The sequence below is a fragment of the Nothoprocta perdicaria genome, unplaced genomic scaffold (genome assembly GCF_003342845.1).
Source record: "Nothoprocta perdicaria isolate Ctin4 unplaced genomic scaffold, notPer1 scaffold_116, whole genome shotgun sequence".
Classification (NCBI taxonomy): Eukaryota; Metazoa; Chordata; class Aves; order Tinamiformes; family Tinamidae; genus Nothoprocta; species Nothoprocta perdicaria.
The window spans coordinates 953,628-976,586 of record NW_020454272.1 but is presented as its reverse complement, the minus strand read 5'-3'; the positions used below and the strand labels follow the sequence as shown (position 1 = coordinate 976,586).

Here is a 22,959-nt window from a genome sequence, read left to right as displayed (position 1 = left end):
CTTTCGAGTTGCAACAGACCCAGCGTTTCCCCCGATCCTGCTAGAAGAAATCTTGGAAGCCAGATGCTACTTACTTAATGCAATTGAGTCTCCTTTTAAAAGAGAGAAAGAAAAAAAAAAAGTACTTCACGCCTTCTGTTTCCTCTGGTTTAATGGAGGTTACGGCGGAGGAGGAAGGAAAAAAAAAAACCCAAAATTGAGGTGACCCCGACGTGATTCGAACACGCAGCCTTCTGATCTGGAGTCAGACGCGCTACCGTTGCGCCACGAGGTCCTGCTGAGCAGTGGCGCCCACAGACCTACAACTGGCTCCCCACGCGGCAGGCGCGCTCCCCCTCCCCCACCCCGCAGTTCGTTAACGTGACACCGCAGTTCGTTAACGCGCCCCGGGCAGCGCGGCCCCCCCTCTCACCCCGGCCCCGCTCCCGCAGCGCGGAGCTCGCCCTGCCAGCCCCCCAGCGACCGTTATGCGTCAGGGCGGAGCGTATGGGCTCTGCATAAAGAGCGAGTCACGGAAACCTTTGACGGCTACTCCTCGTTAGTATAGTGGTGAGTATCCCCGCCTGTCACGCGGGAGACCGGGGTTCGATTCCCCGACGGGGAGACGGTAATTGCTTTTATTTCTTTCCATCGCTTTCCTCCCTCACACTCGAGATAAAAAGCGCGGGAAGGAAAATGGCGCCGCCCCCGCCCGATGTGTGGGGAACAACAACAGCCCGGACGCGCGGCAAAAGGCGCACGCGCTTCTCCCCGTCGGGGAATCGAACCCCGGTCTCCCGCGTGACAGGCGGGGATACTCACCACTATACTAACGAGGAGCCACCGCAGGCGGCGCGCCCCCGGGTCGCGCGTCGGCTCGTGTCGACCTGGCGGGTTCCTTTCCTTTTACTTACTTATTTATTTATTTATTTATTCCTCCCCCCCCGGGAACATGAGAAGCGCCCGAGTCAGCAGTCCCGGGGTGACAGGAGCCGCGCAGCTGCTTCTTACCTACCCAAAAAGGGAACGGGAGGAATGGACACCAACCCCTCGGGGATCTGAGCGCAGCAGGCTGAAGGACACGGGCGGGCCCCGTGGCCCCCGCCAGTTGTACGCTGGCATCACGGTGGCATTAGGCGGGGATCTATATTTAAGTGACCAGCTTGTTACATGAGGAATTGGCTCCACACGTAAATGGGTGGTGAGAGCAGCCTGTGTTCTTGTCTGGTGGTCTCTGCCACGGCTCGTGATCTTCTGGGTAAGGGGACCCCAGAGCAGCTTTTCCGTATGAGCCTGGCTGAAGAAACAATCCATACATAGCTGTCTGAATATCAGCCCTGTAGATACAGCCCTGTAGATGAAGCATTTCCAAAAATTGGGGTACTCATTTAAATATATGTCTATAAATACATGTTCCTTGTAGCACGGCGCAAATGCAAAAATTTTATTCTGTTAAGTGAGAAATAAAGACTAAATAAAGGCTTAATAATTTAATTGCTGTACAGAATGGATATCTGTGATTAAGTGGTAGCTCCTAGAGCAGGATCAAAAGCACTGTTGCTCGGCCACTCTAAACTTGCTGTGCAGGTTCAAATTTTATTCAAGACAGGCTTGATGGTTAACTTAATACTGACAGACTTCATGCTGGATCAAATATTGACTATCTGCATTTCTATTGTACCACTTACAATCGATTAGTTTAGACCTTTGTGCCAGTCGTGTCTCAGTTCTTTCTACTCCTTGATTGTGCAGGTCACAAGGCCCAGATGTGTCTGCCCTTCTGCAGATGTTGGTGCTTATCACAGTTGACCTTCCTCAGAATTTGCTTTGCACAGAGGTCTGCACAGACCTGTCCTGAGTTTGTCTCCTTTTGGAACAGGACCTTTTTTGTGAGTGTATTTTTCAGCACTGAGGGCAAAAGTGGATCTAGCTTGGAGATGTGGACCTCATGGAACTATGGGGAAAGGCCACTATATGGGCAAATTCTTGAAGCAACATGTGCTTCAGCATGCGTGCAGGAGGATTCTGCAGAGCCAAAGCCAAGGATCTCCGGAGCGTAAAAGAACAAGGGGCCTAATGGCCACTCCAGTCCAAGCAGCACACTTTGCAAGTCTATGAGGATCTTGAGCAAGGTTGTGAATATACTTCTCATTGGAAACAGTGATTCTATAGCAGATGATTAATATATCATTTGCATTTCACCTTTTTAGAGAAGCCCTAAGATGAATGTGTGACAGCTACTCTGCAGTAATGGAGGAATTTTGCAAGAAGAGAAGCAGATTTGTTGACAACCAGGACCTACTCATTTCCCAAGTGTCCTCTGCAAAGGCTCAGGATCAAGTGACACACAAAGTTTGCAACAGCAAAATGGTCTCTCCCTATATTTTCTTTCTTTTTTTTTTTTCTTTCCCATTTTCAACTTATTAACGAATTGCTAAGGTTGTTTTGTTAGAAAAGCAAGTTAATGTCAATAGTCACTGATCATGTCACAACCCAATGTCCTGCTCCTGCATGCCCATTCCAGCCTCTCCTGCTCCTGTGTGCTTCCAGCCTGTCATAGGATTTTTGCCATGTATACTGGTGGTCTTGCTCTGTCCATGGCTCTGCGCTTGTGTTCTATCAGCTTAAGTTGCTGCAGATATGTCCTGGTAATTGAAATAAAAAGCTGATCACAGGCACACCTAGAGCTAATCATAATTGATTCTATCATTGAAAAAAAAATGCATGGTGGAGGGAAGCAAAACTAGGCTCACACATGTTCCTTCTCTCATATAATTAGTACATGCATGTGCTTAGCTAGCATGTCCTCCACACATCCTTCCAAGTAGGGCAACCCTGAGCCAAGACTGCCAGCCAGTATTGAGGCCCACACTCTTGCACAACTTTGTCCCAGTCCCTGTGCAGTGGAGAAAATACCTACTAAAACCTACTAAAAATACCCACTGCGACCTGAGCTGGTAATGATGATCCTTAATTAGCCCTAAAGAAGGGTTAGCCAGCTGTCCTGCTGAAATGGGAAGATGATGACTACCTTTGTTTTCTTACTAAGTTTGTAGGCACTTCTGAAGCCAGACTTGCAAAGACATCACAGAATCACACACAGAATCACAGAATGCTTGAGGCTGGAAGGGACCTCTGGAGATCATCTAGTCCAACCAGCAGGGACACCTAGGTGTGTTAGGGTGACATCCTGGCAGGTTTTGAAGATCTCCAGAGAAGGAGACTCCACAACCTCTCTGGGCAGCCTGTTCCAGGGCTCTGTCACCTTCATAGTCAAGAAGTTTTCTCATGTTCAAATGGAACTTCCTTTGTTTCAGTTTTTGCCTGTTGCCTTTTGTCCTGTTGCTGGGCACTGCTGAAAATGCCCTGGCCTCATCCTCTTGACACCAGCCCTCAAGATATTTGTACACATTGATGAAATGCCCTCTCAGTCTTCTGCAGGCTGAATAGGCCCAGCTCTCTCAGCTTCTCTTCACAAGAGATGCTCCACTTCCCTAATCATCTTCCTAGCCCTGTGCTGGACACTCTTCAGTAGCTCCATGACCCTTTTGTACCGAGGAGCCCAGAGCTGGACACAGTGCTCCAGGTGTGGCCTCACCAGGGCTGAGCATAGGGGAGGATAAGCTCCCTCAACCTACTGGCAACACTCCTCTTAATGCAGCCCAGGAGACCCATCGGCCTTCTTGGCCAGAAGGGCACGTTGCTGGCTCATGGTCAATATGTTGTCCATCAAGACACTGAGCTGCTTCTTTGCAGAGCTGCCCTCCAGCAGGTCAAGCCCAACCTGTACATGAGGTACATTCCACATGAGCTCATTCCACACAAGCTGCAAGACCCTGTCCTTGGCTTTGCTGAACCTCCTGAGGTTCCTCTCTGAGGTTCAGCCTGCCCAGGTCACTCTTAACAGCAGCTCAGCACTCTGGTGTATCAGCCACGGACACAGTTCTGTAGCATCAGCAGACTTGCTGACACCAGCTCTAGCAGCGTGATACAACAAGGATATTTGCTGTCAAACTGCCCACACTTCACTGCCACGTGGAGCTAGCACTGCAGTGGCCCATGGCCCAAGTGTGACACTGGGCTCCTTTTGTAGGTCTGAGAGGTGTGAGGCACAAATTGCCAAAATTATACCATTATAATTGCCAATATTATACTCATTATACCAGGGCGTTCTCTAGTACAAGCTGCTCATTCAAGCACTCTCAAAAACAATGCCTTTATTAAACACATTAAGTTTTACACAAACATGATTTTTTTTTTATGCAGGAAAGGACAACATGCAGTTAGAATAGCTCTTTGCACCAGCAGTTCTGCCTTATCAGTATTTCCCATATAATCCAGGGAGCCTGGAGCAAATAAAAGTACTCCTCAGATTCAACAGTTGCGGACAACCTAAAATTTGCCTTCATCTCCTTGCCAGATTTTATAATGACATGGGAAATTTCATCCCATTTACTGTAATTTTATGTTTGATGGGGGAAAAGGGTCTTGTTTAGTTACAAAAGTTAGTGCTTCTAAATCATTGTAAAATATAACCCCCAGATGAGAGACCGAGCCCTTCACTTACGGTCTTCAGGAGTTCTTGCCCAGAAGAGCTGCTTTGAACTGAATGCATTAAATTCTGATTACTCTTCATATACTCTTTTACACTCTTATTGCTGCTCCTTCACACATATCCACCACCTTGTCTGTTTTTGTTTTCCTCTTCATTTTTTGCCTGTTCCCTCACCCCATAGAGTTCACAGCATAGGATTTAATGAGCTTTCTGTTAAGATTTTTTGGGCTGGACAACAGCACATTCAGTTATGAGACCTATATTTTTATGAGACATTTTAGAATAATTTAGAAATTACTTGAGAAGTTAACTAATGTTGCTAAAGGGAAGGAGTCACCAGGCATCAGATGTAAAATCATCAGGTGAAGTGATGAAAAAATTCTCGTAAATAGGAGAGGGATGTTGTGAGGCAATGCCAGGTATGTCATGGGGAGGTAGGAATTCAGGGATTTTTCCTGATTAGCATGCCTAGAGTAGTTTGTACAGTACTAAATGCAGCCGAGCAGCTGGGCAGCTTCCTCTCTGTTTTGTGTCCTGTGAACTCGCTAATAAATGGAGCCTTTTAAAAATTGTTGGAGAAATCTTGGCACTTGAAAATTTATTTCCTAAGAATCATGAAATAAAACAGACAAAAAGTGTCCACATGGAACTGTGTTTTCTATTTATGTGAGTAACACTTTGAAGGAAGAGTGAAAATAAGAATCTAGCCATTTATAACATGGTTTATAGCTAAAGGCTACTCCCAATAACATGACACACCTTACCAAAGATACTCTGTATTCTGATCACTCAGGCTCTCAGAAAGGACTGCCAAGTGAATGTACTGAAGAGACGCCATGAAGAGCTGGAAAATTCAATTGAAGAAAGAAAAAGTGGAGGCTGGATGATTGTAATGAAAGGCTTTGACTTTAAAATAGCAAAAAAACGAGAGATGACCTGCTTAGAAATCAAGAGGTAGGACTCAGCAATGAAAGAGAATAAAGTTGATCAAATCTGTGTGTGCCGAGTACAACAAATTTGATTTACAAGTCAAATAGTTTCAGTATCCTTCCGAAAGAGCATTTATGCAGCAAAGCTCTGAGGAGTAAATCAGGACAGTGCAAAAGCAAAACCTGAATAAGGGGGTACTAATATTACTGTATCTTGTGTCAGGTCATTCTGGATACTAGACTCTCCCTATCAGATGACTACAAGAATAGTCCTAACTTTCTAACTATGATATTAAGATGAAAGTCTGCAGTGGATCCAAACAATTACACTATTTGTCTGACTTGGTCTGACATAGGACTTTCCTGATGATGTTGAAACTTGTAATTTCCTTCAAAAACAGTGTCTCATAAGGAAAATTTTGGATATAAACATTTTTTAAAAAATCAAGTACTGTCATACAGGACTATAATATTTTCTACCTTGTCCAACAGTCACATTGTATCTGTTCTAGGTGTGAATACATGTTATTAAAAAAAAAAAAAAAGTAATAACAAAGCAATTGTGACTCAAAAAAAAAGATAGAAAAAAAAAAGGAATAGCAAGATCCAAAGAAAGATATCTAGCAAAAGGCATAATAGACTAAAGCAAGATACCTGAAAAAAAAAGATATCATGAAATAGCAGCCTCACATGGAGAACTCAGGGACACTTTGCAGGTGACAGAGAGAGACATGAAATTTTCAGTTTTATATATCTGTGGATGAGAGAACAAATGGGGAATGTATCTCTTAGGAATGTATTTTTGGAAACTACTTTCCTGCATTTTGCCACTCAGTACATGTAGGCACCATGCAGAAGTGCAGGCCAGGTAAGTAAGATGGGAAAGCCCAAACAAAGATGAGCATCTGGAGGAAGTATTATTAAAACATCTTCATGAAACACTTGCCTGCTTAGGATATTAGAAATATGCAGAAGATCTGTCAGGAGACAAGACAAAAAAGTCTTCACTTCCAGATCAGAACTTACTAATGCCACAGACTTTGAATAGCACTGAGAATTTGACAGGCTACACTACTATAGTACTGAAAAATCACTTGATAAAAAATAAGTTTATGTATTTGTCAGTGAATGCAGTAGATGACATAGGGGAAACTGACCTTGCCTTGAAAGCACTACCAGCATCTGTACTGGAATACAAAGGGAAATGTATATGTGGTTTGCTGATTTAGAGAAGGCTCCCAGGAGTTTCAGAGTGACAGTTGTGTACCACAGAAAAATGTAATGATGACTCACAGAACCCAGAGTTCAGAAAACTCAATAATTTAGAAAGAAATGAGCCCTGTGAACCTGATGTAAAAACATCAGGTTGCAACATCAAGGTACATTCTGTCTGGGAAGACATTTGCACTAAGCAGAAAACATAACAAATGAAAACTTGGAATCACCTTAATGGCATTTGAGTTAGTAAGAGTTTTTATGAAGAGTATAAACTATGCGAGCAATCTTATTTCTGTGAGTTCAATTAGAGAAGAACTGCAGATCTTGATGAATGTTTGGAACAAAATTAGGATAAATACTAAGAAAACGTAATAAGAGTAGCCTCTGCAAAGGACAAACTTGACAACTCATTTATTTTACCAACCCAGCACTAGATCAAAGCTACTGGTGCACTAGCAAATTATTGTAGTACTGGCTTCCCTGTGGGTTCCTCGTACTTCAGTTGTCCCCATTTACTACTTCTCTGCGTGTTTTGCAAGAGGAAGAGCACAGCTTCCTTCTTAGACAAAATCACTTATCAATTGGGTACTAGTTTTCTCCTTTCTCCTGTCCTCAGAATATAGGGGCCACATGGCATTGCAAGTGCTCTAATGATTTCCAGCAATTCATGTGCCCAGGGAAACCTGCAGAAACCCCAAGAAGACCTCATGGCTTACAAAGAAACAATCAGACTTAAGTCTCATTTCAGTATTTGAGCTTTCTTTTGTATGTATGCACAGCACTATTCCTCCGACCCTTAGGTTTTCTACTTCACAGTCTCCCTTCCCTTCCCTTCCCTTCCCTTCCCTTCCCTTCCCTTCCCTTCCCTTCCCTTCCCTTCCCTTCCCTTCCCTTTCCCTTCCCTTTCCCTTCCCTTTCCCTTCCCTTTCCCTTTCCCTTCCCTTTCCCTTTCCCTTCCCTTTCCCTTCCCTTCCCTTTCCCCTTTTCTTCCTGTATTTGCCATTCTTTTCCTTCTTTTGTTTTTTGCTCTTTCTCGCAAGGAAACAAAAAGGAAAATGAAATAAAAATACAAAATAAGAATAATTAAAAAAAGATGCTCCAGGTCTTGTCTGAGCTACAAGGATGCAAAAGAGTGACCTGAAGGCTGGAGGAAATTGCTGCTCTTGTTCAGCTGGGTCAGGAGAGGGTCCTGGGATTGGCTTTTTTCAGGAGGTGAATGAGCAGCAGAAGGAAGTGCTAGGTTTTTAGATTTAGCAGCTGGAAGGAAAATGGTATAATACAAAACACTACAATTCCTTTGCAAAGGCTAATGGCCATTTCCACATGTTAGTCGTGAGAAAGAAAAGCAAATGTGTACATCCACCAGAGATTGCTTCAGATGTGAGGGATGGTTAACTATCCTCTTGAACTGTAAAAGCCTGACACTTAGAAAAGATGCTGAAATGAATCAGGGTGCGCTTTAATTTTGAAATGAGAGATAAATATTTAAAATGAGTCGAACAGCCAAAACCACAAAAGAGGAACTGTTGAGAGCGATGTACTTAGAGCACAGCTGTCACTTGCAAGTTACTTGCAACTTGTAACTGACCATCAGCAAGTTATGCTTGCGCTCTTAAAATCCAAGGAAAAAGCAACAAAAGGGGGAAAAAAAGAAAAAAGATCAGAGGCATTGCTGAGTAGGGTCAGGAGAACAGGGATACCTTCTCAGAGAGGACAAGGATGGGAGATGGTGATCTGCAATAGCTGGCTTGGAGATGTCACTTTTGAGGAATTTGAGAGTGGCAATATCTGAAAGGGGACATCATCATGATGATGGTCAACGATTAAAATAAATGGGTGATTATATTGCAGTTCAATGCAAAATAATCTGTTCCTAGAAGAAACATTTAAGAAAAGTGGGAGAGGGTTGTGGGTTTTTTTTTTGTCTGTTTTTTTTTTGGTTTTCTTTTGGTGGGTGGGGTGGGGTGGGTGTTTCCATCATTATTCCTCATTAGTATCCTGCAGCATAATAACCTTTAATAACCTTTCCCTGAATTTGTTTAGCAGGGAAGGGGCTTTCCAGTTTGCAGTTGCGTTGGCTCCCTCTGGTGGCACTCAGAGTTGTTCCACAGTCCAGAAAAGCAATTCAAAAATAGCTAGAAATCAGGAGATGGGATTATTATTTCATTTTAATCCTTGTATTAAAAATAGAAGGCATAAATAAATCTCTTAAATCTATTTGAGTTTACATATAGGCAGCTTATAAAATGTAATTCTAACAGTCTGGGTCAAAAGGGCTCATGAAAATAACACTTGTTTTCCCATCTTCCCCTGACTCAATTTGTGGATAGTATTTTGCTATTTTGTATTTGGGAAGGAGAGGAATTACAACTGTTTTAGTGGAAAAATATTTATTGGAAAATCTCTAGTGGATTTTAGTGGAAAAATATCTATTTTAAAATTTAAGTGATTGGCAGTTGTTGCCATTTGCATCCTAGGAGTTCTTGGTGCAGCTGAAACAGATGTAGAGTAAATGCCAGTTTTTGTCCATATGTTTTTAATAAGAAATGTAGAGAAGAGAGAAAAGGAAAGCTAAAGAGGGGCAGGAAATGAGGAGAAAGTTAGATCATTTCCTCTGCTTATGCATGCACAAGGACCCACATTTTTGGATTTTTGGATTCATCTAGAGTTAGGTAACTGCAGTCACCATTTCATTGCTCAGTAAGACGGACTGAGAGGAACCAAATATTTAAAGTCACATCATCAGTGCATCCCAGTCTCCTGTCTCTGTTGTCTAAGCTGTCAATTACTGAACAGGTTTCCCAATGAATGAAACGTTCTGCCTTTTTCTTTCTTTCTTTTTTTTTTTTTTCTCAAAGTAACTCTGCTTCATATTGCCTATATTAACATTCCTGGATTGATGTACTTTTAACAGTAGCATGTTAGAAGACCAGGGAAAAATTCAATATTTTCTTATATTGGAACATGCTTATATTGGAAGAAATATTGTAGGTTCTGCTGCTTAAATGGATGAGGGTGGTACAATCTTTTTTTGAGATAGTTTAGGAAATTGAAAAGGAGAATGCCCAAAACGTTTAAAAAAATTGATAAAAATCTGTTTTGAAATTGTTGTATTTAAAAAAACCCCACAACTTCAGTGCTATATACCGATAACACTTTGCACTTCTGTCAGATTTCAGCTTAAAATATCAAATTGATTAATCCTTCAAAATCCTGAATTTAGAAACCATTCAGAGTTACTAAATACTTTATAATTAACTTATTAGGCTACTGACTCGAATTTTCAGCTTTTCAAAGATATTTCAGATAGGTTATTTTAGCGCCCCCCCTCCTCCCCCAAAAGAATAAAAAATAAAAAGAACTGACTTTGAGTATGAGCTGTAAAACTGTGGACAGAATATATGTTCATATATCCTCTCATGGAATGAAGAATTCTCTATGGTTCATTTACTAGTACAGTTAAGTATAACAGCTGGGAATTCTTAAGGCTTATTTACATAATTCTGCACACCTGCAATTTTTTTCCTGTAAGTTTTGAGACACACACCACCAGATGAGCAATATATTGCACATGCCAGCATGTTATTCCAAGACATTTACCATGAACTTTAGTATTTTTGCATTTTCTTTCTTATACAAGAGAGTACCACATTATTCAGCAAGTTCTTTACCTGATATTTCCAAAGCATATGTTTGTTTTTCATCTACAAAACTTTCTAGCTCTGGACAATGCCTGATGCAATTTGGACAATGCATTGTTTTAACTTAGCAAAAATCAATTCAATTTGGCATACGTTATAAAATTTCATATAAAGTTTGTTTCAGAGTCAAGAAAGAGTAAGAATTTTCAGTCCAAAAGTTCTTGTTTGAAAGGCAAAAATGATTGAAACTGTGCATTAGGAAAGGAATGTCATTCATAACTACATCATATGATTAAAAGCTGAGCTAGACTATTAATAGCTAAGCGCTGTCAAGAGCAATATGTGCTGATGAGAGAACTTGCCTGTTAATACATTCCTAGATTAGGCACATGCTAATGGGGCCTTTACGCAACAGCAAAAGAGATAAAGAGCAGAGATAATGTTTAGGAGCAGGAAAACAAGTTTATATTGCTTAGAATCATAGAATTGGAAAATTAAAGAGGAAAAAAAATCCAAAGTAGATAAAATTTTCACTTTCTAACTATTTAGTGAAGTGACCTTGCTTTCTATAGAGTCCTTACAAAACATTGACTCATATCTAATCATAATGCTTAATAAATTTATGTATAATGATTAACATTAATTCCTTGTATTTTATAACAGTATTTAATTACTATTAGCAAATTTTAAAATAATGTAAATTGCACTGTAAATAAATAATGAATACTTTTATTTTATTCCCTAAAGGCATTTGTTTTTAAAGGAAAAGAAAGCAAACACTTTCCAAAAGAGCTCAGTTCTAATATGACTGTGAAATCAGGCTTCTTAGTTTTGCTTCTGCCTTAATCTGGCTTGTGTGAAGGCTGATTTCATGGTAATTAGCAAGGCAATCCCTTCTTAAGGGTGGATCAATCCTTAAAGGTTCTGAATCACTTCTGTGGTGCCCATCCCCTGCCACAGTTTCCCAGGAAGATGCAAAGGTCTTGGATCCAAAGTCTCCAAAGTTTCAGTCTTTGGAATCCAGAAGAATGAGCTTTGCTACACTTCAGACCAGTCTGAGAATCTATGCATCTATGTGGAAGACATATCTTCTGGTCACCACATTTATTCAAAAACAAACAAAAAAATCCTTAGTATGCTCTGGAGAGAGTTCCTAAATACTGAGTGTTCCTCTAGAATAATACCTTATTTTCATAGGAAGACAGATTAAAATACATACAAAAGAATACATTGTTTTTAGGCAAATGGCTTTTGGAAATAACAGTATTTTTGAGTGCTGCAACATGCATCCTTATCATACCCTACCCTCTATAACTGCACATTATAGCAATTCACCCTCTCTTTGGTAGTGAAAGAGCATCACTATTTGAAAACTGGCGCTATAGCACCAATTAATAACAACCTGTTCTCTTAATTAAAGCCAAACTTGAGTGCAGACTTTAGATCTAGATATGAATTCACAGTTTAGGGAAGGACAGAAAAGTGCTCTCATTCTGCAGACCCGATGCAGAACTTCAGCCTAGATTTCTGGGCGAGAGACACCATGGCCAGAGGCCGAGTTCACCTGCAGATATCCTGGTGTTCCATGGACAACCACAGCTTGGGTGTTGCCATGTGCTGGCTTCACTATTAAACCTCCTCTGCGGGAAAACAATGACTTAGTCCGAGATTTTGGCAAGTGAAAGGAAGTGACTTTGCAACTCTGGAAGACAAAAGGTAGTGAAAACTGTTCATGAGGAAGAAAAATGCACAGGTGCTTGGAAGGAGGATATGAAGTTCTGAGGGCTGTCACTAGGGTTTCAGCCACCCGTAAGCTGTGACGTTTTCTTCATGTGTGCAAGTGATGCAGCCACAGAACTGTCACAGCACAGTGTATTCTGGCCATGAGCCAGGCATGAAGTTATACATCATGAAGCAATAGTTTCATGGCTAAACAGAAAAGACTTGTTGTGGGACCAAGAGAGGGGGGATACTGGGTGATGGAACTAGAGCAGTCCAAAATCACCAGCTGTGCTGTGCACTGTGCTGTGCACAGTGTCCAAAGTGTGCGGACAGGCTCTTCTGAGCAGCTCGTTGAGCTCCTGTCCCTCGATTCATGCCCTTGAATTATAGGCAGGTAGTTGTCATCCCTTAATTAGGACCACGTACCTCTAAGGTCCTTACTGCAAGAGTTATAAGCATCCCTGTGTTGTTAGGAGAGAATTTCAGTTCAGGCCACTGGAGGGTTATTGTAGACTGCCTACACTATTCAAAGCTGGGCAGGATACCCATAAGCTTGCTTGACTAGGCAACTCTTGTTCCTGCATGTTTGTTTTCCCCTTCCTTGTTCCCAAAGCTTTCCAGTCATTTCAGCAACACAGAAATACTTTTTTTTCCCCTTCTCTTTTTTTTTTCTCTTTTCTCTTTCAGTAAGTTTTTCTGTAGGAAGATAGTGAAACACAAAAGCTTTAATTTATAATATTGACATTTTATTCCTAAAGAGATGGTCCAGTTACACTGCGAATGAAAATTAAAATGTGTTTCATTAGGTGATATAATTGCTAGGTTTAGTGTTACCACAAGGCGACTTGCAAGACGAGGGAATATCCTAACACACTATCTATAAACACATTACAGCGTGACGCAGTCATTGCTTATCTGAAGCAAGAGACTTTGTGTCTGTTAGTGATGTGCAGAAGAAAAGGAAATTAGTCGTTCAACTGCTGCATTTTTTAATTGGACAGCTCAATATCAGCAGGACTGTGGGGTCGACTGAGAGTAATCCCTTCCGCACAGATCAGCAGCTGCATTTGAAGGGATATTGTCTGGGAGCAACCGATCCTGGCCGTGGCTGGTCCCACCTCCCAGAAGGGGCAGTTCCAGCCTCGTTGGAGGAACCAAGGAAATCAAGAGCAGGGGTGTCACATTCTGCTCCTCAAACAGTCCAGCTGCCTTTTGGTGAGTACTGCTGGGTCTGAGCAACTGTGTGATGTTCTGATGTAAATTCCTTGCCACCAATGACACTCCTGCCATAGGAGGAATAGATATCAAGGAAGGAATGATTTAAGAACACAACTGTGAAGTTCAGTTATTTCTAAGCATTGATATTACAGAATATTAACTAAATGCAGAGAGACTGAGCAGATCTAAGACCTGAATTTGACCTGAATGCCAAATGACAAAGATGTGAATGAGATACACTCACTTCCTCCTTAAATACAAACGGCTACTTCAGAAAACATCGGGGCGTCTTCTGCCTACGTCGTCTTGATAATTTCACATCCTTTGAAAACTGATATCTTTGATGATTTTACCGGATATATGAATTGCAAAATAAAAGATTACAAATGATGATATCCTGAGGCCTCATAAGAAAATTCTCCCTGGTTATGTGTTTAGATGAAAAATTAGATGACTACATTTTGTGGTTTTTTTTTTTTTTTTCTGTTGCTAATGATAAAAAAACCAATCATTTCTTTTTGCCTGCACTGAGTATCAAATTCTTTTATTACATGACTAAATTGTTGCATACAGTAAGATAAAGAAAATTCCTGTTTATTTTAGTTGATAGAGCAATGTGACTACCTTCTTTTATTTTTTAAATTAGAAAGGGAGTGTAGCAATACATCTCTAGGCATGAACATCCTTATGTCATCTCCTATGCACAAGTCCTGGCAGTCTCTTATAGAATATCTTATAAATGAATACTGACTCATGAATAAGCACAGAAAAGATCAGGCAAATAAAACCGGCAGATCTCAGCAATTCTTGTCTTTTATGAGGCAAAAAGTACCTCATAAAAGATTAGGAAGGTAAGTGATAAATAGCAGAAATCGCAAGAAAAGAAAGCATGGATGAAGTATTTTGGCACAGGGGCTGGAAGCAGTTATTTATGTGAACAAAAGCCAGCTATTATTGGTGAACACTTTTAATGGGACTTCATGCTCTACAAATTCAAAGTAATACAGTGCTCCAGTATTGCACTTATCTCTCAAAGGGCAAAAGCAAAACAGCTGAAGCTGCTGAAGTACTTCTGTGTTCATTGGCCTCATGATGATAGCAAATGTGCCACAGGGCACTCTATGCTAATGCTCTGCCTGACAAACCATACTAATGGAAACGATAGAAAGACAGATTATGGGGAAGTTGATCCATGTTCAGCCATTATATACAGAAATGCATGTTCAGTTTACAATATCAAATATGAGAATCTATATTGTAACAGTGGGTTTCCAAAACACTGTCATTTAATTTGATTAAAGTATGAGGAGGATCAAGGCCTTTCAGAATCTTTCTCATGTTATGACAACTAAATAATATTTCCATTCAAAGTAAAGACTAGGCAATTTTGATTTTATTACTTAGCGGAACAAACAGCTCTTCATTTGGCCTTTAAGTTTATTGGAAGACTCATCAACTCATCAGTGGCCAATGGATTCAGATATGTTTTAGGAACTTCACGATCCCCATATGAGCCAGAATTTCAGTATTTGACAGTGTATTTGGGGGAGAACAGAAGAGATGTATAGATCTTTAACCAGAGAGGACTATATTCCTTTCATAGTGTGTTAGAGATAACTGAGTTCTGTTGATTGCATATGATACTACCCTCTCTGGATAGTAGGGAAAAAGTTATGAGTGGCTGATTTGTGTAATCGATGTGTGATAAATTTGATGCTGATTGCTAGACTGAAGCTTCAGAATGAAATTCTGCATATGCAAACTCTCTGGAGTTATTACAAATATGTCAAGAATTAAGCCTACATATTGCTGGTGGTAAGGAAAAAATATATAGTAGCTGGAGAGGAATAAAAACACAACAAGATAAAGTACATAATAACAACAAAAAATGGAGACACACACAAAAAAAAGATTGCTTGTTTGTAAGACTAAGGAAATATGGTTTCTATGGGTAAACCCAGCTGGCCTGGGGAAAGAGAAAAATAGGATAAATAAAAATATATAGAAAAGAAGCATTGCCAATTAAGTTTTAATGTGACTTGGGCAAGTAGAAAGGTTTAATAAGAATCTAATTAAACTTCAGAGTATTAATTGGCAGTTGCAAAGATACATAAGGGACATTTTTAAAAGAACTAGTACATAACATTTGTTGCTATCCACAATGTATTTTCTCCAGGGAGGCCTTCAAAACATGGCACTGTCATTCCACCAGCCCTTCCATTTCCTGAACCAGGTTTTCTTCCCCTGTTGAAATCTCTACATGCTTTAATAGCTACAAAAATGTTGCGGCGGGATAGTTAAATTTTCAGTAGTTACACTTACAGACAGTAGTTATATTTGCAAGCTGGGAGAAAGAAAAAGTTCTGGAGGAAAAAAAAAAAGGACAATAGCAACAGAGAGCTCAAAGTGTGCTTCAGGAAAAGTTTTTTTTGTGACTGCAGCACATGCAGGAACTGATGTAGTTTTGCTGTGCATGTAGTATAAGATAGGCCGCCCTGCACATTCCCAAATGGACTTTGTGTATAAATAGCACCCAAGCATCACAGACTGCATGACCACAGCTAAAAAGGTTGGGAAGAAGTTGGTCTTGTAAGCAACTTGTGGATGATAGGACCATAAATTAATGCTTATCAAATTCGCTTGTGCTTTTACTGAAGGAAGCAGGACATCAAAGTGATACTTTGTGATACTCCAGTCTTCAGACCAATGCAGCTCCTGCGGGTAGGCTGAAATACAGGAGGCATTGGGACAGAAATTTCTCTCCTCCAGTCCTCCTAGTCCTCATTTAGTTCACCTAGTCCTCATTTAGTTCACCTAGTCCTCATTTGGGAACTGCCTATTAGGGAGTACTGACACTGACTTAAGGCCCTAAACCATAATCAATATCCTGCATCTTGATGTCCAATTGTGATTTTTAAGGCATGTGCAACTCCTGAGCTACTCAAGTGCAGAGGTTCTGCTGCTAGGTCACGTGCCCAGCTATGGGGTAGCACTACCAGATGATCTGGACCCTCAGCCATGGGTTCAATGTCCTGGGTAGGGTAATACCGGGTTACAGAAAGATTTTGTTGACCATCTAACCTAGTCTCTGCGCAACCTAGAAACTCTGGGACCTTGTGGCTGCACTGGATTTCCTTTCTACACTGGATTTCCCGTTTCTTCAGCCATCATGGAGATTGCTCTCTGCAATATGGAGATTTTGGTATGTAGCTTGTAGGCTCCAAAATATTAGCCATACTGAATTACATTGACAATGGATGTTGCAACTGATCAAGAAAACCTAGTACAATATTGCCAAACTAAATTTTAATTGTATTTCTTTATTAATAAAAAAGATGTTGGACAACTGGATGGATGTACTTTGTAGGGTATAATTTTGGAGTGAAGTGGGGTAAAGCATATTATCAAAACAGAAAATGCCAGTACTTGGATACGTAACCAGTCAACTTCTCTGCACAACTCACAGTGGAGGATCAGAACAGTCCATAAAAATTGGTCAGAGTTTATAACTCCATCTTCCAACCACTGTTCCAGAAGCAGTGCCCCTGTGTTCCCAGTCATAGCAGCAAATACACCTAATCTAAAATTTTGGAAACAATATGATGCCAGTGAAGTTTGATGCACTGTTAAAAAGGTATTTGGTGGAGCCAAGGATTGCAGTGGTTCTGGCTATGACCTCTGTTCTGGGTAGTGTTGTGTATAGCTGGGAGCAGATGAGGATCAGACTATTCAGCCACCATTGATGAATATTCATGCATACAAGGGTAATGCTAGTCCCCTTTGTTTATATTTCTGTCCGTTTTGAATCATAGGAACAAAGCAAGATTACATTTATGTGCTTATAATGCACTGCGTTGTTATCCTCAATGTCTTCTGAACAAACTTTTCCCAAAATAATTTGATTCCAAGCCCTTTTGAACTGTGCAGTTTTCTCACCTAATGCTCATGATGGTAAGATTATAATCAACACCCTGGCCAGCTGGCATGAGCGCTAAACCCTCTAGCTGTCATTTTAACTGTTTCTAAGACAAAAAGTTAAGTCAGTGCTTCCCATAAGACAGTACATGGCATGAAAGGTATTCAGAGAAGGTATAGAAAGACACCATTTTATTAGAAATGGGACAAGAAGATGGCTATGAATATTAGAGTTTCATTAGAGATCATTAGAGATCATTAGAGGGGACAGAGTGTGAGAAAAACATTTACAATATCATTTGTGAATGCAGACAATGGGGAACAAACAAACAAATGAAACAAACAAACAAAAAAAACAAACAAAAAACTCATTGCCTTATCTTATTACAGTGGACACATTGCTAACCTTTTTTCAGTCTAACATGCAGTGTGACATGTCCTTTACTATAAGAAGATATATGTGCAGTGTATAAACACCTCAACTTGGCAGGTAATTAACAAGAACAGAAAATATCTTAACTAAGAAGCGATCCCTCCCTGCTATGTGGTGTCATCCCCTCTGGGAGGCACAGGATGCTGTAACATGAACAGATAATAGGCTGGGCTTAATCTCCAGCTTCAAGCTCTGCCACAGTCTGCATTACTCTATAAATCATACCTCCTTCTTAGCAGAGCTTGATTAGCTATTAAGGAAGAGTTTATATATAAACTTCAAAGTGAGCACTTGCTGATACAATTAACTACGTCTCTTAGAGCTGGAGTTGGTTGATTGTTTTCAGGTAGAACCATTTTTCATCCAAAAGTGCTGACTCATCAACCAAAATGTTCTGTAGGAAGATGTTTTAGCAAAAATTGAATAGAGCTGAGGAAGCATGAGTGAAGACCTGCCAGTCTGACAACTCTGGAGACAAGTGGCAAGTTGAGAACACAGAGCCTTGGAGCCAGGCAGGTGGCTCCTTCTAGCTCAGGTCCTATGTTTCTACTTTTTAAATAGCTAATCTCAAGGCTGCCAGGAGTCAGGAATGGGGAAATACTTGATCTTTAACCCTAAGTTACTCACCATCCCAAATGCTGATTTAGCAAGGCTTGGGGAATATGAGTGAAGGAACTCTGGACATTTAGAAACATAAAAACACAAGAATGTGTATGAACTTCTGAAAATGATGATTTCATAATTTCTTTGCTGTGACTTGAGTGCTCACTTTGATAGAGAAGGGGCTTTTAAACATTCCCTCAGGAGCAAAAAAAATCCTTTTTTTCATTTTTTTTTCAGACAACAATGCCTGCAAAAGCATATATACAGTATTAACTTCACATTTCATAAGCTGACTTCACAAGCTTGAGGATCCTTAAACCCCACCTGTTTCAAACATGAATGTATAAGCTCTGCGACACACAGCAGCAGTCACCAAGGGAAAAGGTTAATCCAGCAACACTGCATGTTGGTCAGATAAAAAAACTCACAGTACCATTAAATTGGTTTGTGAAAGGACTCTAAGAATGCATGCATAGGAAAAAGCCATTTACAGGAATTTGGGGGTAAATATGTGCAGGATTTCCCATCACACTCCCGCCAGCTCTGGGTTGCTGTACTGAGGACTTAGAATTTCATCTCATTGTATTTGCCTTTGGACAACGCGTAGAGAATCCACTTTGGTTCTCTGAACTGTTGCTATAAAGATCTAGAGTCATAAACTGTGAAATAATGACTCAGTTTCCCAAGCAAGCTTGCTGTTGAACCAACTTTCTTAGTTCTTACCCAGGGAGAGCACTCATTTCTAATTTGCCTGGCAGCCAAACCTTGACCTCCTGCTATTCATTGTATTCTGAAAGCAGAAAGCATCAGTTTGAACAGTGTTTTACAGTGAGCAATTATGTAAAAGAGGACAGACACTGACAAAGGCAACCAAGGCACTCATCTACATGTCTAATTTACCAGCACGATTACACTAGTATAATTATATTTCAAAGGTAATACTTGTATAACTTAACCAGGATGAGCGTCTTTCCCTTCCCCTACAGTTTTATACTTTTTTTAAAGCAATAAAATGATGTAAGTCTTGACTAGACCTCAGCATTCTGTTCGCTAGGCCTTGAGGATTTCAGGATTTAGCTATCCTAACAAGTACAGAATGAAATTTCAATTAATATAGAATTGATCGATGCCTTCATGAAAACCATCCTCCTGGCTCTGCAGTGATTTCCACCGCGCTCAGTGGTTGGTGCTTGTACACAGAGCGTTGGAGGGTCGGGCCCCCATTTGTCTCTCATTTATGTATCATTTATCACTTCTAGGTTGTGGTGGTGACATGACCTAGAGATCACCTGCAAACAACAAAACAGTTGTTCAGTTAATGACTAATGCTTGTTCAACAAGTACACACTATTAGCTTTTTGTTCTTGTGTTATTATTGGTATAAAATCCGTCTTTTGTCTCACCAAGTGTTCACACAGTTTAAGCGAAGTCTGATGCACCAGGTACTGCACAGAGAGCCTATCTACCTGAATATCTTCTGAGTGACCATCCTGGTGGTGGTGGTGGAGAATACAAAATCTGCTAAGCTGAAAATTAACCCATCTCTGACTTTATGGCACGAGCTCTGGGCTCCCATGCAGCGGCTGCATTGAAACGAGCAGTGTTTCTGTGCAATGGTAGCAGGGTCTGTATTGTAAGACGGAGGACATCTTGTGGTCAACTTGAAAAATTCCCCATTTCGCAGCACATGCTTTTAGCCTTAAATTTCCTCAAGGATTTTGCCATGCCTTGGCTGGTAACTTTTGAACCCACCGGATGTTTCCAGACAGGTTTTATAGAGACGTTCCCATGAGGTGGCGATTTGATGAGTTTCGTGAGAGGAGAGAGACCGGAAAAGGAGGCCAGATGGACCAAGACAGAGCTGTTGAAGTTGGGCACTGTTAACATGCATTAATCAAACCTAATTAGGGGGCTTAAGATCCTGAAGTGAAAGCCGGGTTGGCAACATGGGACTGCGATAAATACAGGCGTTGTTCGAGGCCTGGGCCTAGTTGGGGGCTGTGGAAGAGGTGGTTGCCTCGAGATGCTGAACAGAGACCAGGACAGCGCTGAATGGCTGAACAGGCCCATTCAGATGCAGGGGGAGCAATCAGGACTGCCGGTCTGTGCTGGAAAATAACACTGCTCAGTGACCTAACTGGGGAGTGCAATGCTACAGCACGGCAAAGCCCTGGGCTGGCAAGAGGTGTTGTGTGAGTTGGGATTGTTGTGTGTCTGCCTGGAAAAGTTGCAGAAATAACGTTCACACCTACTGCTCCTCATCATTTCAGACATACTGACCATATGCTACATTGACATGACACAGGAAAAGCTCAGTGCAAACATATTATGGGAAAGACCAAGTTTTCTGTTCAGGGCATTCACAGAACCACAGAGTCACAGAACGGTTGAGTTTGGAAGGGACTGCTAGAGATCAGCTAGTCCAATCCCCTGCTCCAGCAGGGACACCCAGAGCACATGGCACAGGGCGGCATCCAGGAGCGTTTTGAAGACCTCCAGAGAAGGAGATTCCACAGCCTCCCTGGGCAGCCTGTTCCAGTGCTCTGTCATCCTCACTGTGATCACTGGCCACCACTGAGAAGAGTCTGGCCCCTTCCTCCCTACATTCAACCTTTACACGTATTAATCAGATCCCCTCTCAACCTTCTCTTTTACAGGCTAAACAGACCCAACTCACTCAGTCTTTCCTCGTATGATAGATGTTCCAGTCCTTTCATCATCTTTGTTGCCCTCCACTGGACCCTCTCTAGAAGCTCCACATCCCTCTTGCACTGGAGGGCCCAGAATTGCACCCAGTACTCCAGAAGCGGCCTCACCACTGCTGAGTAGGACTTTTGAACCATGAACCATTGAATTCTTTTGAACCATGCACAATAGTGTTTCTGCTCAGATGCACAGAAGATGTACACAAATGATGGAAATCCCCAGTATCCCCCTGGGAACTATTTTCAGCCCAACAAGGGGAATCTAGGGAAAGTCAGATATCTGTCAGTGTTAATCGGGGCTGCATAAGGATGAAAGAGCAAAAGTGGAAATAAGAGGGAAAAAGCAAAATAGAAAGAAGGTAATGAAAACCATACTGGGCTTTTCTGGGAGCAGAGAGGAAAGACTATTTTTTTGTAGAAGATGTTTTCTAATGTACATTTAACTTTCTGTATGTTCTTTTCTCCATTTCTGATTTTCCCTCTTGGGTCAAGAAGTGTTCATGTTTGTAGAAAGCCTGCCACAATGAGGATGACTTTTATATATTTCTTAATATAGATTAAGAATGAAAAAGTGCCATAATTTCAAACTCTAGAGCACAAAGGTGGGATCAACCATGTGAGGACATGCTAATTGAGCTTAGTAAATTCTGTCTTCACTGGGTATGACAAAAACAAACAGGAGAAAAAATATAGAATTGTATTTTAACTCATTTTAATGATCCCTTTTGATACATCAGCTCTTCTATAATGGAGGTAAATCTGCTAGGATAATACAACATTGGGTCATTTGTTGTCCAAAGATATTTATTTTATGTCAGCCTCTACCTTTTTTTACTTGTTCTTCACAGCAACTCTGAAGCCTCAGTGGATATCAGCTTTGCAGTGTCCACTTTTATTTCTGCAAGTACTGCCATCTCACTGTTTCCTTGCACTCCGTTGTGCTATCTTATGCAATAAATGTCTGGCCATCTCATCTCCATATGCTTATACCTAACACAATGAATATCCTGAGGCTACAGATATTTTCCAGTAGGGTAGAAGTAATTATGGAGTAGTTGCCCATGAATTTTGCTGACATGATGCACCCTCAGCAGCATGTAGAGCTCCTGCTGGATTGTGCAGCAGAGGATTGTAGACAGAAATTGGAAGCCAGACTTCTGATACAGATTACTTCTGCTAACAGATCACCCATCTTCCTCCTTTCAGTTTAAAATAACTGGAAAATTTCTTTAGAGGTCTATACAATTGTAACTCAGCTGCTTAAGAAATTGAAACAGTTATTAATCTGCCTGGAAGGATATGCACAATAATACACATGAACAGAAAAATTCTACTCAGCCTAGTTCGATTTAGGATTCAGTTTTACTAAATAAAACTACCTTAAGGAAGACAAGATTTGCCTCTGCTATTGATATACATGCAGGAACATAATTTTTTTTTCCTTATTGCATTTTCTTTTATTTCATATTTCAGTTCTTTTTCTACTTTATCCATCTCCCTCTGTTAGAATTCCTTGTATTACACTGAAATGTCCATTTTCATGTTTTCTGTCTTTGATCTTTATTGATAAGGGTTTTCTATTAATTAGAATCTTTCTGCTCATTATGTAAGTGGAAAGACTGTTCCACCAAGTCCTTTGGCCTTATTTTATTCCTAGTCCTTGATATTTATCATTAAGTAGACTCCCCAAAACACATATATTTTCCTCCATAATCAAAAATGATTTAAATCCTGGGATCATTTTAGTTTCTCCTTCTGACATACATATTGTAAACCATTTTGTTTCAGTCTGCACAGTTTGCTCCTAGAGCAGGCTATATACCTTTCTTCTTCAGTGAGGTGTTGAATATTTCATACTGAGAGAAAATAAGAGTAATCTACAAGCAATCTTCTGTCAAGACAAGAAGGGTAAACCACAGTTATTAGAAAAGCAAATGTGAAAACAGAACCACACTGCAGTGAAACCCACGTTCCTTCAGATGAAAGGAATTGTGGTGTTTCTAGAATTCAGAGCACATCTCTCGTATGAAGAGAGGCTGAG

At 40.8% G+C, this 22,959-nt stretch overlaps 3 non-coding genes across 3 annotated transcripts; 1 reads left to right on the top strand and 2 right to left on the bottom strand.

The window, feature by feature from the left end:
- Window positions 1–202: 202 nt before the first annotated feature.
- Window positions 203–274, bottom strand: TRNAW-CCA. The gene has a single exon. It is a non-coding gene; the product is annotated as a tRNA-Trp (tRNA).
- Window positions 275–532: 258 nt separating this feature from the next.
- Window positions 533–604, top strand: TRNAD-GUC. Its single transcript has one exon. It is a non-coding gene; the product is annotated as a tRNA-Asp (tRNA).
- A 142-nt stretch (window positions 605–746) lies between these two features.
- On the bottom strand, window positions 747–818 carry TRNAD-GUC. Its single transcript has one exon. It is a non-coding gene; the product is annotated as a tRNA-Asp (tRNA).
- Between the last annotated feature and the right edge of the window lie 22,141 nt (window positions 819–22,959).